Source organism: Lygodium microphyllum, chromosome 11 (assembly GCF_053477565.2).
Source record: "Lygodium microphyllum isolate KBCC chromosome 11, Lygodium_microphyllum_v1.1.10, whole genome shotgun sequence".
Lineage (NCBI taxonomy): Eukaryota > Viridiplantae > Streptophyta > Polypodiopsida > Schizaeales > Lygodiaceae > Lygodium > Lygodium microphyllum.
In genome coordinates, this window is record NC_141145.1 from 63664605 (window position 1) to 63684452 (window position 19848).

Consider the following 19848-nt stretch of genomic DNA (forward strand, 5'->3'; position numbering starts at 1 on the left):
TTCTAGATCTCCCCCTACCTCTAAAGTTTCCTCTGCCTCCAGAAACTTGCATTTTACCAAACTGTTGATTGAACCTGTTTTGTTGGTTATCACTAGCACGTCCCATACCACAGCCTCTCAAAGAGGATCTACCACGTCCCCTACCTAAACTCGAGTAAAATGCTTGGAACTGTTCACCATTTCTTTTAGACGAATCACCCTACATATTGATCTGTTCAGTAATCATGAGAGAGATCAACTCATCAAAAATTGGAAATGGCTTCCGTACATATACTGAAGTAACAAATGATTTCCATGCCTTCTCGTTGTTAAGGCCACTCAGAGTGGATGAAACCAATTCATCATCATCTAGCATTGCATCAATCGCTGCTAAAGATTCTGCAATGCTCCTCACCTTCAACACATGCTCATTGATAGACATTTTCCCTTTCTTCAAGGCATTCAACTCTTGCTTAAGTTGAATCTTTCGTGGCTTTGTATTTACTAAAAACATGCTCTCAAAAATCATCCAAGCTGCATGTGAAGTTTTTGCATTCCTGATATGTCCCAACATAGTATTATCAATAATTACAAATAGCTAGTACATCACCTTTTTGTCTTTCACATTCCACTCTTTCCATGCTTTTAACTCATCTGCAACAGACAGAGGGATACCTAGCTCTGGCTCCTTTTCTTCACCTGAAACAAATTCATAAAGGCCCTTTCCTATGAGGAAGTTTGTCATGCGAAACTTTCATGAAGGGCAGTTGTTCTTGTCGAGCTTATTAATAATGGGATTTCCACTTTTCTCTGCCATTATCACAAACAAGGATATAACACAGCAAGCTAGTCTTCTGCAATCTTCCACAACACGTGCGCAGCAATACACCAAGCAACCTTTTTCACTGATTGCTCAATAATACATGTAATCTACAACATGTTTGCAGATAAACCTTATGTTTTCTTCCTGCAAAAACCTCAAAAAATTACAGATTCTCAATCTGTAACGTGTGCATCCACTTTCGGTCAATACAGCCGAAATCAAAGTGTACCCTAAAATTGTTGTCCGCAACCTTGCAGCTCTGAAACGGGGCCTGAAACGGCCTCAAATGCCCAAAATAACTGTGGGACAACCCTAAAGGGCTAATATGCAGAATATACAGTGATCTGCTTACATACCAAATCTCATAGCAATCTGAGATTTTTGCTCGACCTTGCTTCCGATGCCTCCATAGGCACTATCTAAGAGAGAGAGTAAAAGAATGGGAGAGCTTCTTACTCGTTGCTTGCTTGCTCAAACCTTTCTTCTTCTCCTTCACTTCAACCTTCAAAATCAACCTCTCTCAATGGTGCGGCTCTAATATCATGTCAAGAATCACGTGGTGGGGAGACTTGCTTGAGCTGCTGCACCAAACACACACTGTATACACAAGAGGAAGCTTACTCAAGAACACAAGAAGAGATATGGAGGCCAAAATGTTTTCTTGCTGGTTTCTTTTTCTTCTTCCACATACTATACAATGTACACAAAGTATAGATAAGATACAACATAAAGGAAAGTGGCCTACTAAGTCAAATAGTGCATAATCGACTACACTAATAATCAACTAGCGCTATGTCTTTGCCAGCTTTAGGTAGGTGTAACAAACTAAATATAATAAGTGATAAGTCAGTGGCCATGTGAGTATCAAAATGACCACCAACGTGCTAAGTGTAGATGTGCGGACCCATCTAGCCAGGCCGTCCATCATCAATGTCCGCACGTGTTGAGCTTGCCATCTCAACAAGTGTGAGGCCCATTTTTGGTCCCCACAAGTGGTGCATTTTCCAGGAGCTACCTACAAGTGACGGTTTTTGTGCCTTGGTCGATTGGGACCTATTCTCTAGTGTATGCCAAAAATTAGTGAGATAGACTCATAAGACCATCAATGTTGAGATATCGAGCTCCACTCGTGATACGCCAGGGTGACCGTTGTGTATTTATGTCACCGACTTGTCAGTTGTTGCAGACGCGGTTGGTACACCGCCCATGAATAATAGTTACATGACAGCTATCCTTATCTACTCTAGTTCGTGGCTCAGTTAGTATGCCACCTTAGTTAGTTGAGTTTGGTTTAAGACCCATATATAGGGTTCTTCTATTTCTTTGTATGTGAGTTCTTTTGGCTTACACAACTAAGAAGAGGAAAATTGTTTTCAGCCTCCACCCTTGTGTGTATTCCCCCATTGTGCAAGCAAGAAAGCTTCAAGTGAGACTCCTTCCTTCTCTCCCACAATCTTGACATGGTATCAGAGCCTTGTTTGTGGTAAGGAGATCAAGAAAGCAAGCCAAGCTCATGGTGTTTTGGTAAGAGGAGCAGTGTTGCTTTCATTTTTTGTTTTGGGAGCAGATCTCTACAGGTAGCATAGCCAGAAAGTGCAGGAGTGCATTGTCTCAAGTTGAGACGCCCTTCGCGGTGAAGCAAGAGGGCAATATATGCTGCGGGAAAGGGCTTTAGCCCATAGCGACCTTGTTTTTTTTATTTGAGGCCATTTCGGGGCCTGTTTTGGAGGCGGAAGTTTTCTGTACGCACTCAGGAAAAGGCCCAATTTAATGCTGTGCAGCCACTGTTCTACAGGTCGGTGAAAAGTTACTGTAGAAATTGCATCGTATGCTTGTGCACAGAGACATTGGGAGTTACAGAATCATCCCTGTTGCCTGTTGATGCAAAATCGTCACTAGGAAGCGACTATGTGGTCAAATACCACTTTCGCCAGTTTTGCAGATTTTCCCTTGTGAGGGTGAAGCTGTGTTTTTTGCAGTGACAGAATTTTTGGCAGTGTTCTGTAATGGCATCTAATTCTCTTTCACAGATTGTCACTGAAAAGCTTGACAAGAACAACTTCCAAGCATGGAAGTTTAGAATGACGAATTTTCTTATGGGAAAAAGATATTGGGAATTTGTTGCAGGAAATGAAGAAGAACTAGTTCTTCCTGATGTTCCCAATCAACAGCAAATGCAGGCATTTAAAGCATGGCATGAGAGAGCCACGAAAGTTATGTACTGGCTGTCTATTAGCATTTCAGACTCTATGATTGTGCATATTCAAGATGCAAGTACGCCAAAGGAGGCAAGGGATGCTTTGTCAAAAATGTATAGCACAAATACGCAAGCCAGGAAAATGCAGCTCAAGCAAGAGTTGCACAATGTGCAAAGAGAAAGTATGAGCATCAATGACTACCACATGAAGGTGAAGAAGATTGCAGATGCACTTGCTTCCATTGGGTCGCCAGTGGAAGATGATGATTTAGTCTCAGTGACCTTGAATGGTCTAGGAAAGGATTATGCACAGTTCCGAACGTCCATTTCCGTCCGTGAAAGATTTCATGATTTTGAGGAGTTGATTGCTCTTCTAATTTCTGAGGAGCAAAGAAATGGTGGTGCATCTTCTTCAGGAGGAACTTCAAAAGAAGCTGTCTTCTACTCAAATGCTAGAAGAGGTAGAGGCAGAGGTAGAGGAGGCCCATTTGGAGGCCCTGGCAAAAATCAGAATATGCAGCAAACTCAAGAAAACCAGTCCTATGGAGGAGGACGTGGTAACTCTAGAGGCAGGGGGAGCCAAAGAGGTCGTGGTGGATGGCAAAGAGGCCAAAATGCAAACAGTAATGTTGAATGCTACTACTGTGGTAAAATGGATCATATGGCTCAAGACTGCTATAAAAAGCAGAATGACATCATGAATGGAAAACTACAACAAGGGAATTTTGCATCTTCCAGTAGACAGGGTGATGACAGAAATGAGCATTTGTTTATGGTGCAGCACATGAACAATTCTGTGACAAGTGTAGAAGAAAGCAATGATGTATGGTATGTTCACTCAGGTGCATCAAACCACATGACAGGTCATGCAAAATGAATGGAGGATGCAAGGAAAATGGAAAAACTAGGATTTGTGGAGTCTGGTGATGATACTGCACATCCTATTGTGCAGATTGGAAAATTTCCTTTGTCTATGCAGGATGGGAAAAAGAAATACATGTCCGATGTATTTCATGTCCCGAATATCACCAAGAATCTGGTTTCTGTTGGTCAAATGGTTGAGCAAGGCTTGTAGGTCAGATTTAATCCTCATGGATGCTTTGTTGAGGATATGAAAAATAAAGGTTGCTTGATAGCAAAAGGAAAGAACAAGGGCAGAATGTTTACATTGGATGTAGACATGTCTCAATTGAGTGCATCAATGTTTGCACATGGGACCAGTGTAGTTGCAGATATTGATATCTGGCATAAACGCATTGGTCATGTTAATGTACAACGACTTAAATCAATGTAGGCCCAAAATATTGTTGCAGGTTTGCCTAAATTCAAGGTTGCAGAAATGCATAAGGTATGTGAAGCCTGTCAGTTTGGAAAACAGGCAAGGAAACCATTTCCTAGACATGTTCAAGAGAGTGAGAAGCCATTGTAATTAATCCACTCTGATGTGTGGACTACTAAAGCTGCATCTCTTGGAGGCTGTCATTATTTTGTCACTTTTATTGATGACTATAGCAGAAAAGTTTGGGTGTATTTTATGAAAAAGAAAAGTGAAGTTTTTCGGCATTTCAAAACTCTTAAAGCTATGGCTGAAAAAGAAACAGGTCTACAAATAAAATGCCTAAGGTCATATGGAGGGAGAGAGTACCTCTCAAATGAGTTTTCAAGGTTCCTGCAGGAGCATGGCATAAAGCAGCAATATTCATGTAGTCATAACCCACAACAAAATGGAATTGCAAAAAAGAAAAACAGGCATATTGGAGAGGTATCTCGTGCCATGCTCAATGAAAAAGACTTGCCAGATTTTTATTGGGCTGAAGCAGTTGCTACAGCAGTCTACATAATGAACAGGACTCCCACTGTAGCAATACATGGAATGACTCCAGAGGAGAGGTATACTGGTAGGAAACCAGATATTTCTCATTTAAAATTTTTTTGTTGCATTGCCTATGTACATGTGCCAGATGAGTTGAGATCCAAGTTGGATCCAAAAGCTGAGAAGTGCATCTTTATTGGTTACTCTCTGCAGCAAAAAGGGTATAGATGCTATAACCCTTCTACTCGTAAGTTTAGAGTGAGCAGAGATGTTGTTTTTGATGAGATGAGTAGCTGGTATAAACCAGTAAATGTGATTGATGATGTAGATGCACAAAATGGTAATGCTGCACAGAATTCACAGCATCAGTCACAAAATATTAGTAAACCTGGAGCGTCCTCTAGTAATGGTTCACATTCTTCGCCATGGACACAAGCAGATTGAAATCAGGAGAATCTTCTCAAAGTAATGCAGATAGTGGTATGCAGGTATTACGAAAAGGAAAAGAGAAGGTTGATCAGCCCATGTTTGATGTGAATGCAGGTCACTCTTATGTGGATGGTGAATCCAGAGGCTGAGAACAGAGCATTGATGATGATTTGGGTATTCCTTCTATTGTTACACCTGGAGTAAGGAAGACCAGGGATGTTTTGAGAGCACCTGGGAGTGAACCTACTTTGCACAGGTCTACGAGAGCTAGGTATCCTGTGGATAGGCTGAAATATGATGGATTTACAGCCATTCACTATGCATATATGGTCAAAGTGATACATGAACCAGAACCCACTTCTTTTGAGCAAGCCATGGGAAAAAAAAAATGGGAGCCATGGATGAAGAAATGGATGCCTTGGAAGCAAATGCTACATGGGAATTGGTACCTTTGCCTAAAGGTAAAAATGCAATTGGCTGTAAGTGGGTTTATAAGGTGAAGCACAATGCAGATGGTTCTGTGAATAGATACAAGGCAAGATTAGTAGTCAAGGGGTATGCACAAACATATGGCATTAACTATGAAGAAACATTTAGTCCCGTTGCAAGGATGGCAACCGTAAGAGCAGTCATTGCTATGGCTGCATCAAAGGGATGGTCTTTACATCATATGGATGTAAAGAATGCCTTCTTGCATGATGATTTGCAAGAAGAGGTCTATATGGAGCAGCCACCAGGTTATGTGCATGATGTTCATCGTGAGTTTGTTTGCAGGTTGAAGAAAGCCTTGTATGGCTTGAAGCAAGCACCTAGAGCATGGTCTGACAAGATAGGATAGTATCTTGTCACTATTGGCTTTCAGATTTCCAAGGCAGATTTCTCACTTTATGTGAGAAAAACAGAGAAAGGTATTATGCTACTTGTCATTTATGTTGATGATTTGATTATGACAGGTGACAGTGATGAAGATATCCTTCATGTGAAAATGCTATTGAAGCAGAATTTTGAGATGAAGGATTTGGGAGAGCTGCGTTATTTGTTGGGCATTGAGGTGATTAGATCACCAAGTGGGATACAGCTCTTGTAGAGGCAGTATGGATTGGACATGCTGTCCAAATATGGGATGATAGGATGTAAGCCTATTTCAGTTCCTTTGGAGCAAAATGTGAAGCTGAGCATAGATGCAGGTGGGCTTCTAAAAGACCCTACTATGTACAGACGCATAGTAGGAATTTTGATTTATATGACTATTACTAGGCCAGATTTGAGCTATGCTGTTGGATTGGTAAGTTAGTTTATGCAAGCTCCAAGGAAACCACATTTGGATGTGGCTAGACGCATACTCAGGTATGTGAAGTCCACATTGCAGTATGGACTATTTTATGAGACTGGGGTTCAGATACAGTTTCATGGATACACTGATGCTGATTGGGCTGGTAGTATTTCTGATAGAGGATCTACCAGTGGATATGTGTTCTCTTTTGGGAGTGCTGCAGTCACTTGGAGCAGCAAGAAACAGCCTACAGTTGCCTTATCGAGCACAGAGGCTGAGTACAGGGGTGCAGCAATGGCTGCATGTGAGGTAGCTTGGTTGCATAAGCTACTTTATGATATGCATCAGTCTACAGATGGGCCAGTTGTCATTTATTGTGACAACATGAGTAGTATACACTTGGCAAATAACCGAGTCTATCATGCTAGAACAAAGCACATTGAGGTGCATTATCACTATGTGCGAGAGAGGGTTTTACTAGGTCTTATTGATCTAGTTTATGTCAGCACAGAGGATCAGGTAGCTCACATATTCACGAAGGCATTGGGCGTAGAGAAGCTGTGCAAGTTCAGAGACCTGCTTGGTGTGCAGGAATTGGGATTGAGATCGAGGGGGAGTGTTGAGATATCGAGCTCCACTCGTGATATGCCAGGGTGACCGTTGTGTATTTATGTCACCGACTTGTCAGTTGCACACGCGGTTGGTACACTGCCCATGAATAATAGCTACATGACAGCTATCCTTATCTACTCTAGTTCGTGGCTCAGTTAGTATGCCACCTTAGTTAGTTGAGTTTGGTTTAAGACCCATATATAGGGTTCTTCTATTTCTTTGTATGTGAGTTCTTTTGGCTTACACAACTAAGAAGAGGAAAACTGTTTTCAGCGTCCACCCTTGTGTGTATTCCCCCATTGTGCAAGCAAGAAAGCTTCAAGTGAGACTCCTTCCTTCTCTCCCACAATCTTGACAATCAAGTGGAGCTCCAAAAGCAAGAAAGGGGTGAATGAATTAGCACCGTGATTTATTTTAAGAGCATTGGTAAAAATTGTAAAGGTAGATGGGCGGTAGGAAGGAAGTTAAGGAGATAGGAGGACAATGGGAAAAAGGGCCTAGGCCATGACTGGCCATGTGAAAAATGGGATAAGGGGATGATTGCCCAAGAGGGATTCAGGGCTTTGTGTATAAAGTTCAAAAAGTTAATGAGAGCTCTTTCTTTGGTGCATGGAAAAGTGGACTCTTCTTCTTCTCTCCTCTTATCTTGCTTGCTTGTGAGTGCTTGAGGGAGGGAGTGTGAAGGATTGAGCTTGTGAGAGTGAGGGATCTTGGAGGTGAAGCTCTCCACCTTCTCTTCTCTTCTTCTTCTTTTCTCTTCTCTTCTCTTATCTCGTGCGTGGCTATGGAGAATGGATTTTGGAGGAAGAGGCATGAGGACGTTTGAGCTTGCATCACGAATCGTGGAGCTATTGGAGTGCTTGAAACAGGAAGCAACTCAATCGGGCATCAAGGTAAGCTCACTACACTAGTAGAGATGGATAGCTCATTGGCTATGTGAGAGGTAGCCATTAGTGATTGCTTGAAACACTTGAACAATAAGCAATCTGGTGGTCTTGGCAGTTTTGGTTCCGTTTTCAGGACCAACGGATTCAAGCTTGAGCTCATGCGCACTTCAAATCGAGCATCAAAGTAAGGTTTCCATCCCCAAACTGGAGCTTGAGATAGATAGGAGATTTTGGGTCTTTAATCTATGCTACAAGTAAGTATTTTTTATCTTTGATGGTTAGTTTAGTAGGAGAAATTGAATGGTGTATGCCCATAGAGGCTGAATGTGTGCCCAAAAGAGGCTTGCCCATAAGTGGCTTTGTATGGAAAATATGGGAAAAGATGTATGCTCTAGTAGCTCTAGGAAGAGATGTCCAAAGTACCATAAGCACAAAGAAGAAAAGTGGCAATATCCATAAAGCTATAAAGGCATGTACTTATTGACACTCAAAACAAGGTAATGAACTATCCATTTTAAGTTACTCAAGATTGTCTTTATGAGTCCAAGCTAATCTATCTTGGAACCTAATTCACTTGAGTTACAATCTCGTATTTTGATAATGTATCGTGTATTTGATTTGCGTCCACCATAGCTAGCTAGTTCTAGATCCATATTTCTTAATATGGTATCAGAGCCATGGCCGAGCTAGTTGGCTAGTGTGTGTGCACTTTCCCAATCTTCCTATCTCCCATTCTCTCATTCTGTCCATCTCTCAAAGTCATCCAATGTTTTCTCTTCATTTCAAGATTAGGAGGTTCAAGTATTGAGGCTTTGCTAAGTTTTTTTGGAATTTCTGCAATCCTAGAAATCGTGGAGAAGAGATCAAAGCTTATTACAAAGGGTCATCATCTTTGAAGCATAGCACTTCAATATGATTAGAAGTGCAGACAAGGCAAAAGAAATCCATAAGGAGATTCAACGAGACCTGGCAACTTAATCTGATGACCAAGCATGCCTTTAAGCTGATACATGTAAGCAATTGAAGTCTACTGGATCTTGACTCTTGCGCTAAAAAGTACAGATGGTTTTCATCCAAACAAGAGACTAGAAATAAGTTCAAAATTTTGAGCTTGTATTCAAACGAGAGGCGTCAAGTAGGAAACATACAATGCCCTGGTGAGCTCCTTGAGCAGCCTTTCAGAATCATCAAAATACAATCAACTTATCTCAATCACAGGCTTTGCAACAACTCCATAAATTCATTTCTATGAGGTGAAGTTTGTGAGGACCTCATCAAACGGTGCTGTGTCATCATCTTACTGTTGCCTAGAGATGCAGACCTGGGGCACCCTTCGCCTAAAGAAATTGGCGGGGATGGCAAGAAGGAATTGATTGTAGAGCTGATCAATGGCGGTCTCTCTAGCCACAGCATTGCACAAGATGACAAGTTGGAGACATTTTTGTAACCTATGAAATCCATTGTTGAGGCACGATCATCAGTGGGGCTGAATTGACGCTGACCACCGAATGCAGAAGATGACATCGTTTTTACTATATTAAACCTTATCACTAAAATTTTTGAAGGCTATCCTATTAAATCCCTATTCACACCTTGTTTTATCCTTTTTTTTAAAAAATTCATACTATCCCTTTCTTAAGAACCTCATTCACACACACCTCTGGCTACATTCAAACCTTCACTTAAATTCAAGATCAATTCTTGAAATTGTAATCGGGATTAGACATTGCCATTAAGCAAGATTTCCAATCGGTAAGATCTTTTTGCATTTGAAGTGATGTGGTTACACCATCCTAAAATGTCCAATGGCAATGAAATGTGAAGCCATTGCACTATTCATAAAATCCCAAAGTGCATGTATCCCAAGACCAATGTAATGAATCAATGCCATGTATGTTAAACAAAGCCTAACAAGACAAGGCCATCCATTTGTAAAAGCATGAAGCAGAAAGAATGTGTCAATAAGACTAAAGTAAAAAGAACGTACCACACATCGACAAAAGGGATACGGAGCACAACAAAAGCCAAGGAGCATGAAGATAAATAAGATCAAAGATTGGAGCAAAAGACCAAGTAGAAGATCAAAGGTTGCCAAAGAAGCAACTAGTTTCTCATAATGGATCATGCTTCCTATAGTGGATATAAAAACCCTACCAAGAATGTAAAGTTTCAAGCCTTGACTAGGCTGCCAAAGAGCTAGTATCCTAGTCCATGTTTACATGCAGGGGGGGAAAAAGCCAACAAGGATAGGAATTCATCATTTGAGGGGGGGTGTTGAGAGATCATATGATGTATACTCATAGAGGCTAAATGTGTGCCCAAAAGAGGCTTTCCCATAAGTGGCTTTGTATGGAAAATATGAGAAAAGATGTATGCTCTAGTAGCTCTAGGAGGAGATGTCCAAATTCCCATAAGCACAAAGAAGAAAAGTGGTACTATCCATAAAGCTATAAAGGCATGTACTTGTTGACACTCAAAACAAGGTAATGAACTATCAGTTTGAGTTACTCAAGACTATCTTTATGAGTCCAAGCTAGTCTATCTTGAAACTTAATTCACTTGAGTTATAATCTCGCATTCTGATAATGTATTGTGTATTTGATTTGCATCCACTATAGCTAACTAGCTCTAGATTTGTATTTCCTTAGGCGACAAGGGTCGGGACGTGGTACACAAGTCTAGATGCTACAGAGTGTATTGATTTCAATGGCTTGAAAAATGTCTTTATTAAGAGATTTTTGAACCTAGATACTCTGATAACCTATTGGTGTGACTTATGAACATCAAGCAGAAAGAGACAGAGGATATTCAAGATTATGTGACCCACATGAGGAGCCTCTTCAAGAGAATCCCCATGGGTGAGAGACAAACCAAAAGGGAGGTATCCATGGTATTCATCAATAGAATATGAAGAAAAGAGATCTACAAAGCCTTGGCCAGCAACTCAAGTTTGCAGCAAGATGCACTGGCAAGGGTCTTTGAAGAAGCTATTAGAGTGGATGATTAGCTCAAGGAAAGAGGCTCCAAAGGCTCAAATCAAGAAGAGTCCAGTATCAAGAGCTCCAAGAGAGCCTCAACACCGAGTGAGAGGGAAGATTCAAGCACTCAGGATAAAGGGAAGGGCACCGAGTCGGGACAAGAGCTAGTTGAGATTAGAACGGACATAGCCAAACTACAGGAGATGATGAGATGACCAACGCGCCAACACCTCCAATGTGTGCATTGTGGCAGAAACCACTTGCCTGTTGAGTGTCACGACCCTAAGTCATGATCTTGTGCTAATTGTGGTAGGTTCGACCATGACACCATGCATTGTCGATTACCATGGAGGCTCCAATATCCACAGCCTTACGGTCAACCCCAGGCCACCAAACTTCTTTGGAAGGGGATCCCCATTGGCTTTTTTGGCATAAAATGATGCTAAACCAACCATCCCTAGGATGTAATTAAATCCTATGGGCATCCTTAGACTGCATGGACCCTATGTGGCGCATCCACCAAGTGACACCCTAGTCCAATATGTGGAGGAGCGTAGCAACAATGAGCCTTATGTAAACGCGTATGTGTCATATGATGAGGAAGGCAACACTATCCTCATGGACTATCGACTAGTACCAATGATGGTGTTGGGAAGAGGGAGAGGCAAGGGCCTAGGAGGGAAAGCCCAAGAGCCAATCACATGCTGGACTTGTGGTCACCTAGGACATATCTCTTTGTGTTTCCCCAAGAGGGAGCAAGCAAACAGACATAAAGTTGACCTAAGATGCACTGAGTGTGGAATCACTCATCTCTTTGTCGACTACTCTAGGTGGATTAGCAAACAAGCCATTGGTTCCATTGGGGTTGTTTGGTGTCAAGACACTCAACGAGGAGGCCACACTTATCCCATTCATGTCATGACCTGTGCGCAAACAAAGCTAGCTGGCTTATCATTGCCACGGCCTAGCAACCTTGACGCAACCTCAGTTGGAAAAAAGAGTCGGAGATGAAGAAAGAAGATACTAGATGCCAAGCTCATCCTCAAAATGGAAAGTGCCACAACACTGCCAGTTGGAAATAGAGGAAGAAATGTCACCTCCATGAAGAGCTAAGAAGGGAAGTGCTAAGGTCATGGAGTACCCCAATCCGAAGCGCCAACTCGAGGCCATCAAGAAGGTGAAGGAATTGGTGAAGGAGGCCCAAGAATACCTAAAGGATGTTGAACCTATACTATAAGATGAGATTGATGATCTCTCAAGCATAAGCATGCCAATCTCTCCCCCATGACCAAGATCAAGGGAGGTGATGGCACCACAAACTGGGCCACCCAAACAAAGTATAAATGCTTCGGGCCGCCAAGCAAGTCAAGGCCATTGGCTAATAATTGTGGAGTTAGAAGAGAAGCAAGTGGCTAGCAACCTCTTCAATACATTGGTGACCACCCCTATAACTCATAGCTTCGGTGACCTACTTAGGCAGCATCCAACGCTATGGTTGGAGCTGAAACAGTGGGTTGAAGAAACAAATGAGCCAGTTGCCACAGATTTTCTTGAGCATGGTGCAAAAACTCAAATACCAAGTCTGACGCTGCACTCCATGCCCAAATCCCTACACATCAATGCCTTTTGGGAAGGCACGGAAATGCATGTAGCCCTATTGGTCTTAGCACTAGGGGATGTCACCAGAAAGGGGATCTTGGACACAGGGGTGGGAGTGAGTGTGCTAATCCATGTGGTACTCCAAACTTGGGGCAATCCACTGGTTGAGACTACTAGATTTAAACATCACACTAACAAATGGAATAAAGGTGAAGCCATTTAGAGTATTAAAAAATTGGCCTATAAAGATTGCAGGGATCCAATTTTATGTTGACTTCATAGTCATGAAGGGAGTTGACTACAATATCTCGCTAGGCCGACCTTGGATGCACAATGCGAGAGTTGTAGAAGACTAGGGAAACAGGCTTATCTTCTTAGGAAATCAAATAAAAGCTGTGAGAGTAGAGATGGACACTTGGAAGACAATGACAGTCAATCTAGACACCATCTCCACCATGCTGAAAGGAGATGGATAGACTAGGAGATCCTACGGAGCTCTTACCAAGTATATCCCATGCCTTGAGGATGAGCGAGACTAGATGCATGTTCTTGCCACCATCGACCTACCATTCTCAGATACTGAGGAGTACAAACAAACTGTCAAGGCGACTGGTAAGTTCAAGGACGCACCTTCAATACCAGTCTGCATGATGATCAGGATTCTACTTGGAAGACCCACTTAGGTTGCATTCCAAGTCCCAAGCAATAAACACGAGCTCTAAGAGATCCTAGGATCTTTAACCAATCAGTTGGCTGGTAATTTAGCAACAAACCTTAAGCCACTCCAAGATCTCTTGGATGAGCCTAAATGGCGTTGGTCCAAGGTGCACGATTTGAACTTGAAGTACAATTGGGCCTTACTTCTCAACCAACAAGAAGGGAATATTCAAGACCAAGAGAATCAAGAGCAACCAGACAAAGACGATGAATATGAGGGCTGTTGTTCCCTCAGTGATGGGAGCAAAAAGGGAATTTATACCCTAGAGTATGGCACAAGGGGGCATATAATAAAAAAAATACAAGTAGACCCCAGACCATGCAAGCAAAGTGCACTTAAAGATGGAGTCAGAAATAAAGACTGTGATCGAACTTGGTTGGAGCACATGGGTGCAACTGATTATGAGCAGGCAGGCCTTGCTCTGCCAAATGATGCACCACTGTTGCGAACAAACTCACCTTCTGAGCTACAACCACCAAGGGAGAGCCCCTCTTGTTACGAAGATGGAAAGTTTGCTTTTAGATCAGAAGTCAGCTCAGATAGTGATCCTGAAATACCTCAACCTCCTAAGACTAGACGCACCAAGGGGGATCTACCCATCCACCTAAGGTGCCAACAGTTGAGGGAGGAATGACGGAACCTACCTAAAGAGACGCATATAGAAAGAAGAATAGCAAAAACCACAAGACTTACCAAAACAATTCACAAAGTTCAAAAAGGGAGATAGGGTGGTGATCTTGCTGGGAGACCCTGTGACCTGTCTTTGTAGCAAATGACTTGGCTGAGCAAGATGAAGCAAGTCTTGTCACTCTTCAGCGAGAGTATATATATGTCTTTGCTTGGTCCCTAGAAGAGCTCAAAGGAGTAGACCCGAGCATGGTGACTCACAACATACCCATGACGCATGACACAACACCTACCAAGCAACGACCATATCCCATGAATCCAAAGCATGCTCATGATGTTAAGGAGGAAATTGAAAAACTGATGAGAGTGGGATTCATCTACGAAACTGAACACACAGACTAAGTCTCGCCCATAGTCATCGTACGAAAGAAGAATGGGAAGATTAGAGTGTGTGTCAATTACAAGAAGGTAAATGCAGCTACCAAGAGAGATAACGTTCCACTGCCGTACACCGAGCATATGCTCGAGAGAGTAGCTAGCAAGGAGGCCTAGAATTTTTTGGACGGTTTCTCTAGATACAATCAGGTGCAAGTGCATCCTAAGGATAGGCATAAGATTGCATTTGCCATTGAATGGGGAGTGTTTGCCTACATAGTCATGCCTTTTGGATTGACTTACGGGCTAGCCACTTTCCAACGATTGATGTGTAAAATATTCAAAGACATGTTGAGGAAGGAGTTAGAAGTCTTAATGGACGACTTGTGTGTTCACTCTACTTGGCAAGAACACCTGGATAGACTCAGAGCGGTTTTTGAAAGGTGTCAACTATATTGTCTCTCGTTGAACCTCTTTATGTGCTAGTTTTGGGTGAAACATGGATGTATCCTAGGACACATGGTATCGAAGAATGGCATTGCCACAGATTTCTCAAAGATCAAGATCATTGTCAATCTTCCACTCCCAGCTGATTTTAAGGGTTTTCAGTGCTTCTTAGGACATATCGGATACTATCAACGGTTTGTGTTAAACTACGCATTGATTACTAGGCATCTATACAAGCTGTTAATTGTATTTGAATGGACCGCGAAATGCCAACACGTGTATGAAGAACTAAAAAGGGCTCTAATCACTACTTTGATACTACGAGCCCCAGATTGGACACTCACATTCCATGTGCACATTGATGCTCTGAAATTCCCTGTAGGAGCTGTGTTGTGCCAACTTGGTGAGCACAATCTCGATTATCTAGTGAGCTTTGCTAGCAAACAACTCACTAAGACTGAAATGAATTACTCAACAACAGAGAGAGAGGGCTTGGCCATGGTGTTTGCTGTAAAGAAATTTTGGTACTATCTTTTGGCCACGCCATTTACTTTGTTTGTCGACCATCAAGTCTTGTTGTATCCGGTTAATAAACCATGTGCTACAGAACACATTGCTAGATGGCTTCTTTTGCTTTTGGAGTTTGATTTCTCCGTGACAGTGCGTAAGGGGAAACAACGTTACATGCCTAACCATCTATCTCACATCCCCACGAGAGAACCGACTGGACAGGGCATTGTGGACGAATTGCCAAATGTGCATCTATTCCGCTTGTCTAGTGAAAAAGATTTGTTTAGAGCTGAAATGACACCTTATTGAGTAGATGACAATATTCGCATGGGAGGGATTAAACAGTGGGTTATTAAGCACATATGATGAGGAGGGGCGAGGTGAGGCATGCAATGTTTGTTGTAGAGGGACGGCCCCCGTGATGATGTTTGTCACACGACTTCTAAATGTGTGGTGAGAGGAAGACCTGAGGAGCTTAGCTTGTCAAACCCAACTCTTCTCCCTGTGCTTGACTATCATTGCTTGTGTGTGTTGATATTATCTATACTGGGTCATAGAATTAATTGTTTATTTATGTGCATATTTATGAATCCATGTCACTTCACGAGGATATCTCCATTCCACATACAGGAGTGAAGGATTGTAGATGCGGTCTAGGATATTCATCATATCGATCCTCCATTGATAACCTGAAGCATGCATTGCAGTCATAAACATAACCTGGAACACCAAGAATCTGTTCCATGCTTCGCAACTCTGTAAGTCAGCATTGATATGTAAGCAAGGAAATGTTCTTAACAGCAACATTTTCTCTACTTCTTGTCATTAAGTTTTCTTGTAAATATTAGTTATTCGTTGGTTCGCTCTGATACCAACTATAACATGTCCACCTGTTCACTTGTAGGACACGTCTTAGCAGACCATCGGGAAGATAGTGCAGAAAGCACCGCCTAGCACTCCCATGGAATGTCACAGAGCTTGCAATCTAGGTCTTCCCGAGTCTACCACGAAGTGGAAGCATTCCGGCCATTCCCGCTAGGACCGACCTTGTTTCCGTGTTTCCAACCACGTTGCCGCAGCACAGAGGAACGCAAACTGGGAAAGAAGGAAAAATAGTAAAAAAGGTGCAAAAGCAAAAAAGGTGCCTTGACTGGCAACCAATCCCTGAAAAATTCAAATATTCGGACACGACCCTCAAAAGGCTTCGGTGTGGGGCCGCGGCAATAAAAGAGGAAAAGGCGCACTAGTAAAATGTGGGAGCGCTCCCAAATCTGTGTAAAAGAGTGCCAGGCTCGCTCCTGTGCAAAGTGTATGCATTAGTGGAAATAGGGTAAATTAGAGTGGTGATAAATGGGAAAGAGGGCCTAGGCTACAAGCGGCCATGTAAAAGAGGAAAAGGGGATGACCGCCCGGAAGGAATTTAGGGTTTTGTATATAAGGTTGAAAAAATGAATGAGAAGCTCATTCTTTGGTGTGTGGCAAAAGGAGTCTTCTTCTTCCTCTCTTCTTCTCTCCTTCTTGCTTGTGTGTGCTCTCAAGAGAGGGAGTGTGAGAGTGTGAGGGAGTGAGTGTGTATGAGGGTGAGGGATCAAGAGGGTGAAGCTCTTCACCATCTCCTATCCTCTTCTTCTCTTCTCTCCCCTTCTCTTATCTTGCGCGCACGGCTATGGAGGACGGAGCTTGGAGATGGAGGAGGCTTGAGGATGCTTGTGCTAGCATCTAGGATCATGGAGCTACCAGAGTGCAAGAGAGAGGAGGGTACTCGATCGAGCATCAAGGTAAGCTCACTACACTCGTAGGATCGACGGCACGTCGGCTAGGTGAGAGATAGCCATTAGAGCTTGCTTGAAATGCTTGAAAGAATAAGCGGTTCGAGGGTCTTGGCGGTTGATCGAAAGCTCCCACATTTTGGTTCCATTACCGGGACCAACAGATTCAAGCTTGAGCACTTGCGCACCTCATATTGAGCATCAAAGTAGGGTATTCATCCCCGAAACGGAGCTTAAGATAGGTAGGAAGTTGGGTGTTTTTAATCTTTGGAACAAGTAAGTATTTTGGACATTTTGGTTATTTGATGATTGGAAAGCATGGAGAATCTAGTTTAGTTTTTTGTCTTCGATTTTTGTTGCATTTAGCATAGGTTAGAGTTAGGAGATCGAACCGGAAAAGGGTAGGGTTCACTGTTTCAAAATAGGGTAAAAATAGGGAAAAAGTCATTCAAATGCGCAAAATGCTCGCTGGTGAGGGCTAAGATCGACAAGAGAGGGATTAGGGGTGTCAACGCCACAGCTGGAAGGGCATATAAGAACTGAGAGGCCAAAAGAGAACTCATTTGTGCCATTTCAGTGTGAGAGAAAGAGTGAGAGAGAGCTAGAAAGCCCCAGGCCGTGTGATTCGATCGCAGCACTGATGCACTCACCGACCCATTCAGGTATATCAATCCATCCCTCAAATCCCCTAGATGGTATCTGGAGGTTTGTGCTTGTAATAGTTGAGTAAATCGCAAGAACCGGGCAAGATTGGCGTTGCACGGTCTCCGTCGCACCGTTTTCGGCCCGTCCGAGCTATTGCTTTTGGGCCGAGGCCCAGAATCGGCCTTCAGCCCCTTACCATTCGGCCACTCGGCTAGAACCCCTGTCAGCATTCGGCCCGACGTCTGAGTCAACCAGTCCGAATGACACTCCTCGCACCGTCCGAGCCATGACTTTTTGACCACGTGGCACATTTGGCCAGGTGCCATTCGGCCTGCCCAAGCGACCCGTCTGTATTCCACGATCGGAACTCGGCCACACCTAGGATTCGACCTGTTCGAATTAGCCTGTCCGAATCTATCAAACCTGACATTCAGCCCATCCGAGTAAAACTTGTTCGAGCCAGATTTGGAGATTCGGCCCTTGACCCCATGCCATTCAGCCCGTCCAAGTGACCCACTCAAACCCTGCAATTCGGACCACTTGGTCCGAATGCAGCTTTTTGTCAAAGTTGTCAGAAAATTTGACCCAACTGGCAAACGCGCATTAGTGCAACTTGTCGAAACCCTTCGGGCGTTCAGAACTTGATTTTGGCACCCCGGCTAAGAGAGATTGTAGTACACAGCCGCTTAGCGGTGGGAAGTAGACAGTTGAGGGAACCACGGACTAGAATGCAAGCCGCTGAACCACGATGACCAATCAATCAGAAGTGAACAGGGAAACGAACAAGGAACCCTAAACCCTGACTAAATGGCAGAAAAATGGACCTACAAGCCTATCAGGCCAGAAACGAGCAAGAGTGAGTGGGGCGCCGAGGAATTGCTTGCTGCACTCACATGGAATTTGGCACTTGAAGTACACTTAAGGAAACTGAAAGCCTGATTGGGCACAAGTGCACGAAGAACAACACACTCACCGAGTGGCGGTAAATTGAGAATTGTATTTAGTAATTAAAGGAACTCACTCAGATAAACCGCTCAAGGAACCCACCAATAGGAGAGGACCCAAGACGTAAACAGACACGCAAAGCGTAGAAGAGAACCAAGCAAGGAGCGCCAACAACAAGGACCTATCACGACTAGTTAACTTGATCAACAGTGCGGCAAGGCGCAAGAATCCAACCATGACGGAGGAAGGCTCAGACCATCGGGTTACCGAGGAGCTTGATGTTAGCACATTCCCAGATGCTATACAGCAGATGGTGAACAGTTACGATGCGTATGCCTAGTATAAGCACTGCGGCAAAATAGCAGATGCAATCATTGCAGACCTAGAGGAAGAGAGAAGGCTAGCTTTCAAGGCATTGCAAGGTATAGCCGAGTATAATAGGGATCAACAAGCCAGGAGCCTAAGACAAAGCATGGAGCTGCATGAGGTGCAGCGAGTGCCAAACCTAGCTGGCCGGAATCGAACGGACCAGGAAAGAGCGCTAGAGGGAGACCTGACACTGAGCGAGCTCCTCATGAAACGGCTGCTTAATAACACTGCAGTAGAGTAGAATGCCACTGCACTAGCAACGTCGCTGCTTGTAGGGTCAGAGGCAAACCAGGGCTCAAAGAGTCAGGCCAAAATACCTATTGTCGCCAAGAAACTCGACAAGTACCAGCCACATGACGACCGATACAGCTTTGTCAAGCAGTTTGAGCAAGTCTGCAAAGCAAATGGCCTCAATGACCAGACTCAATGTTCGCAAGCATTCGGACTTTGCTTAAGCGATAAAGGTAGGACATGGTATACAAGCCTGGACGCCATAGAACGGGCCAACTTCAATAACCTCAAGGATCTTTTTGTCAAGAGGTTTTCCGAGCCCGGATACTCCGACAACCTGCTAGTACGCCTGATGAACGTCAAGCAGAAGGAGAAGGAGGGCATGCGCTACTATGTGACCCACATGAGGAGTCTCTTTAAAAGAATCCCTTTAGACGAGCAACCAACTGACAAGGCAATATGGACTATATTCATCAGTGGAATTCGAGATGAGTTGTATAAGGCACTGGCAGGCAACTTAAGCTTGCAGCGAGACATGGTGGCTAGGGTTTTTGAGGAAGCCATCAGAGTCGATGACTAGCTGAAAGAGCGGAGCTCCAAGAGCTCGAACCTAAAAGAAACC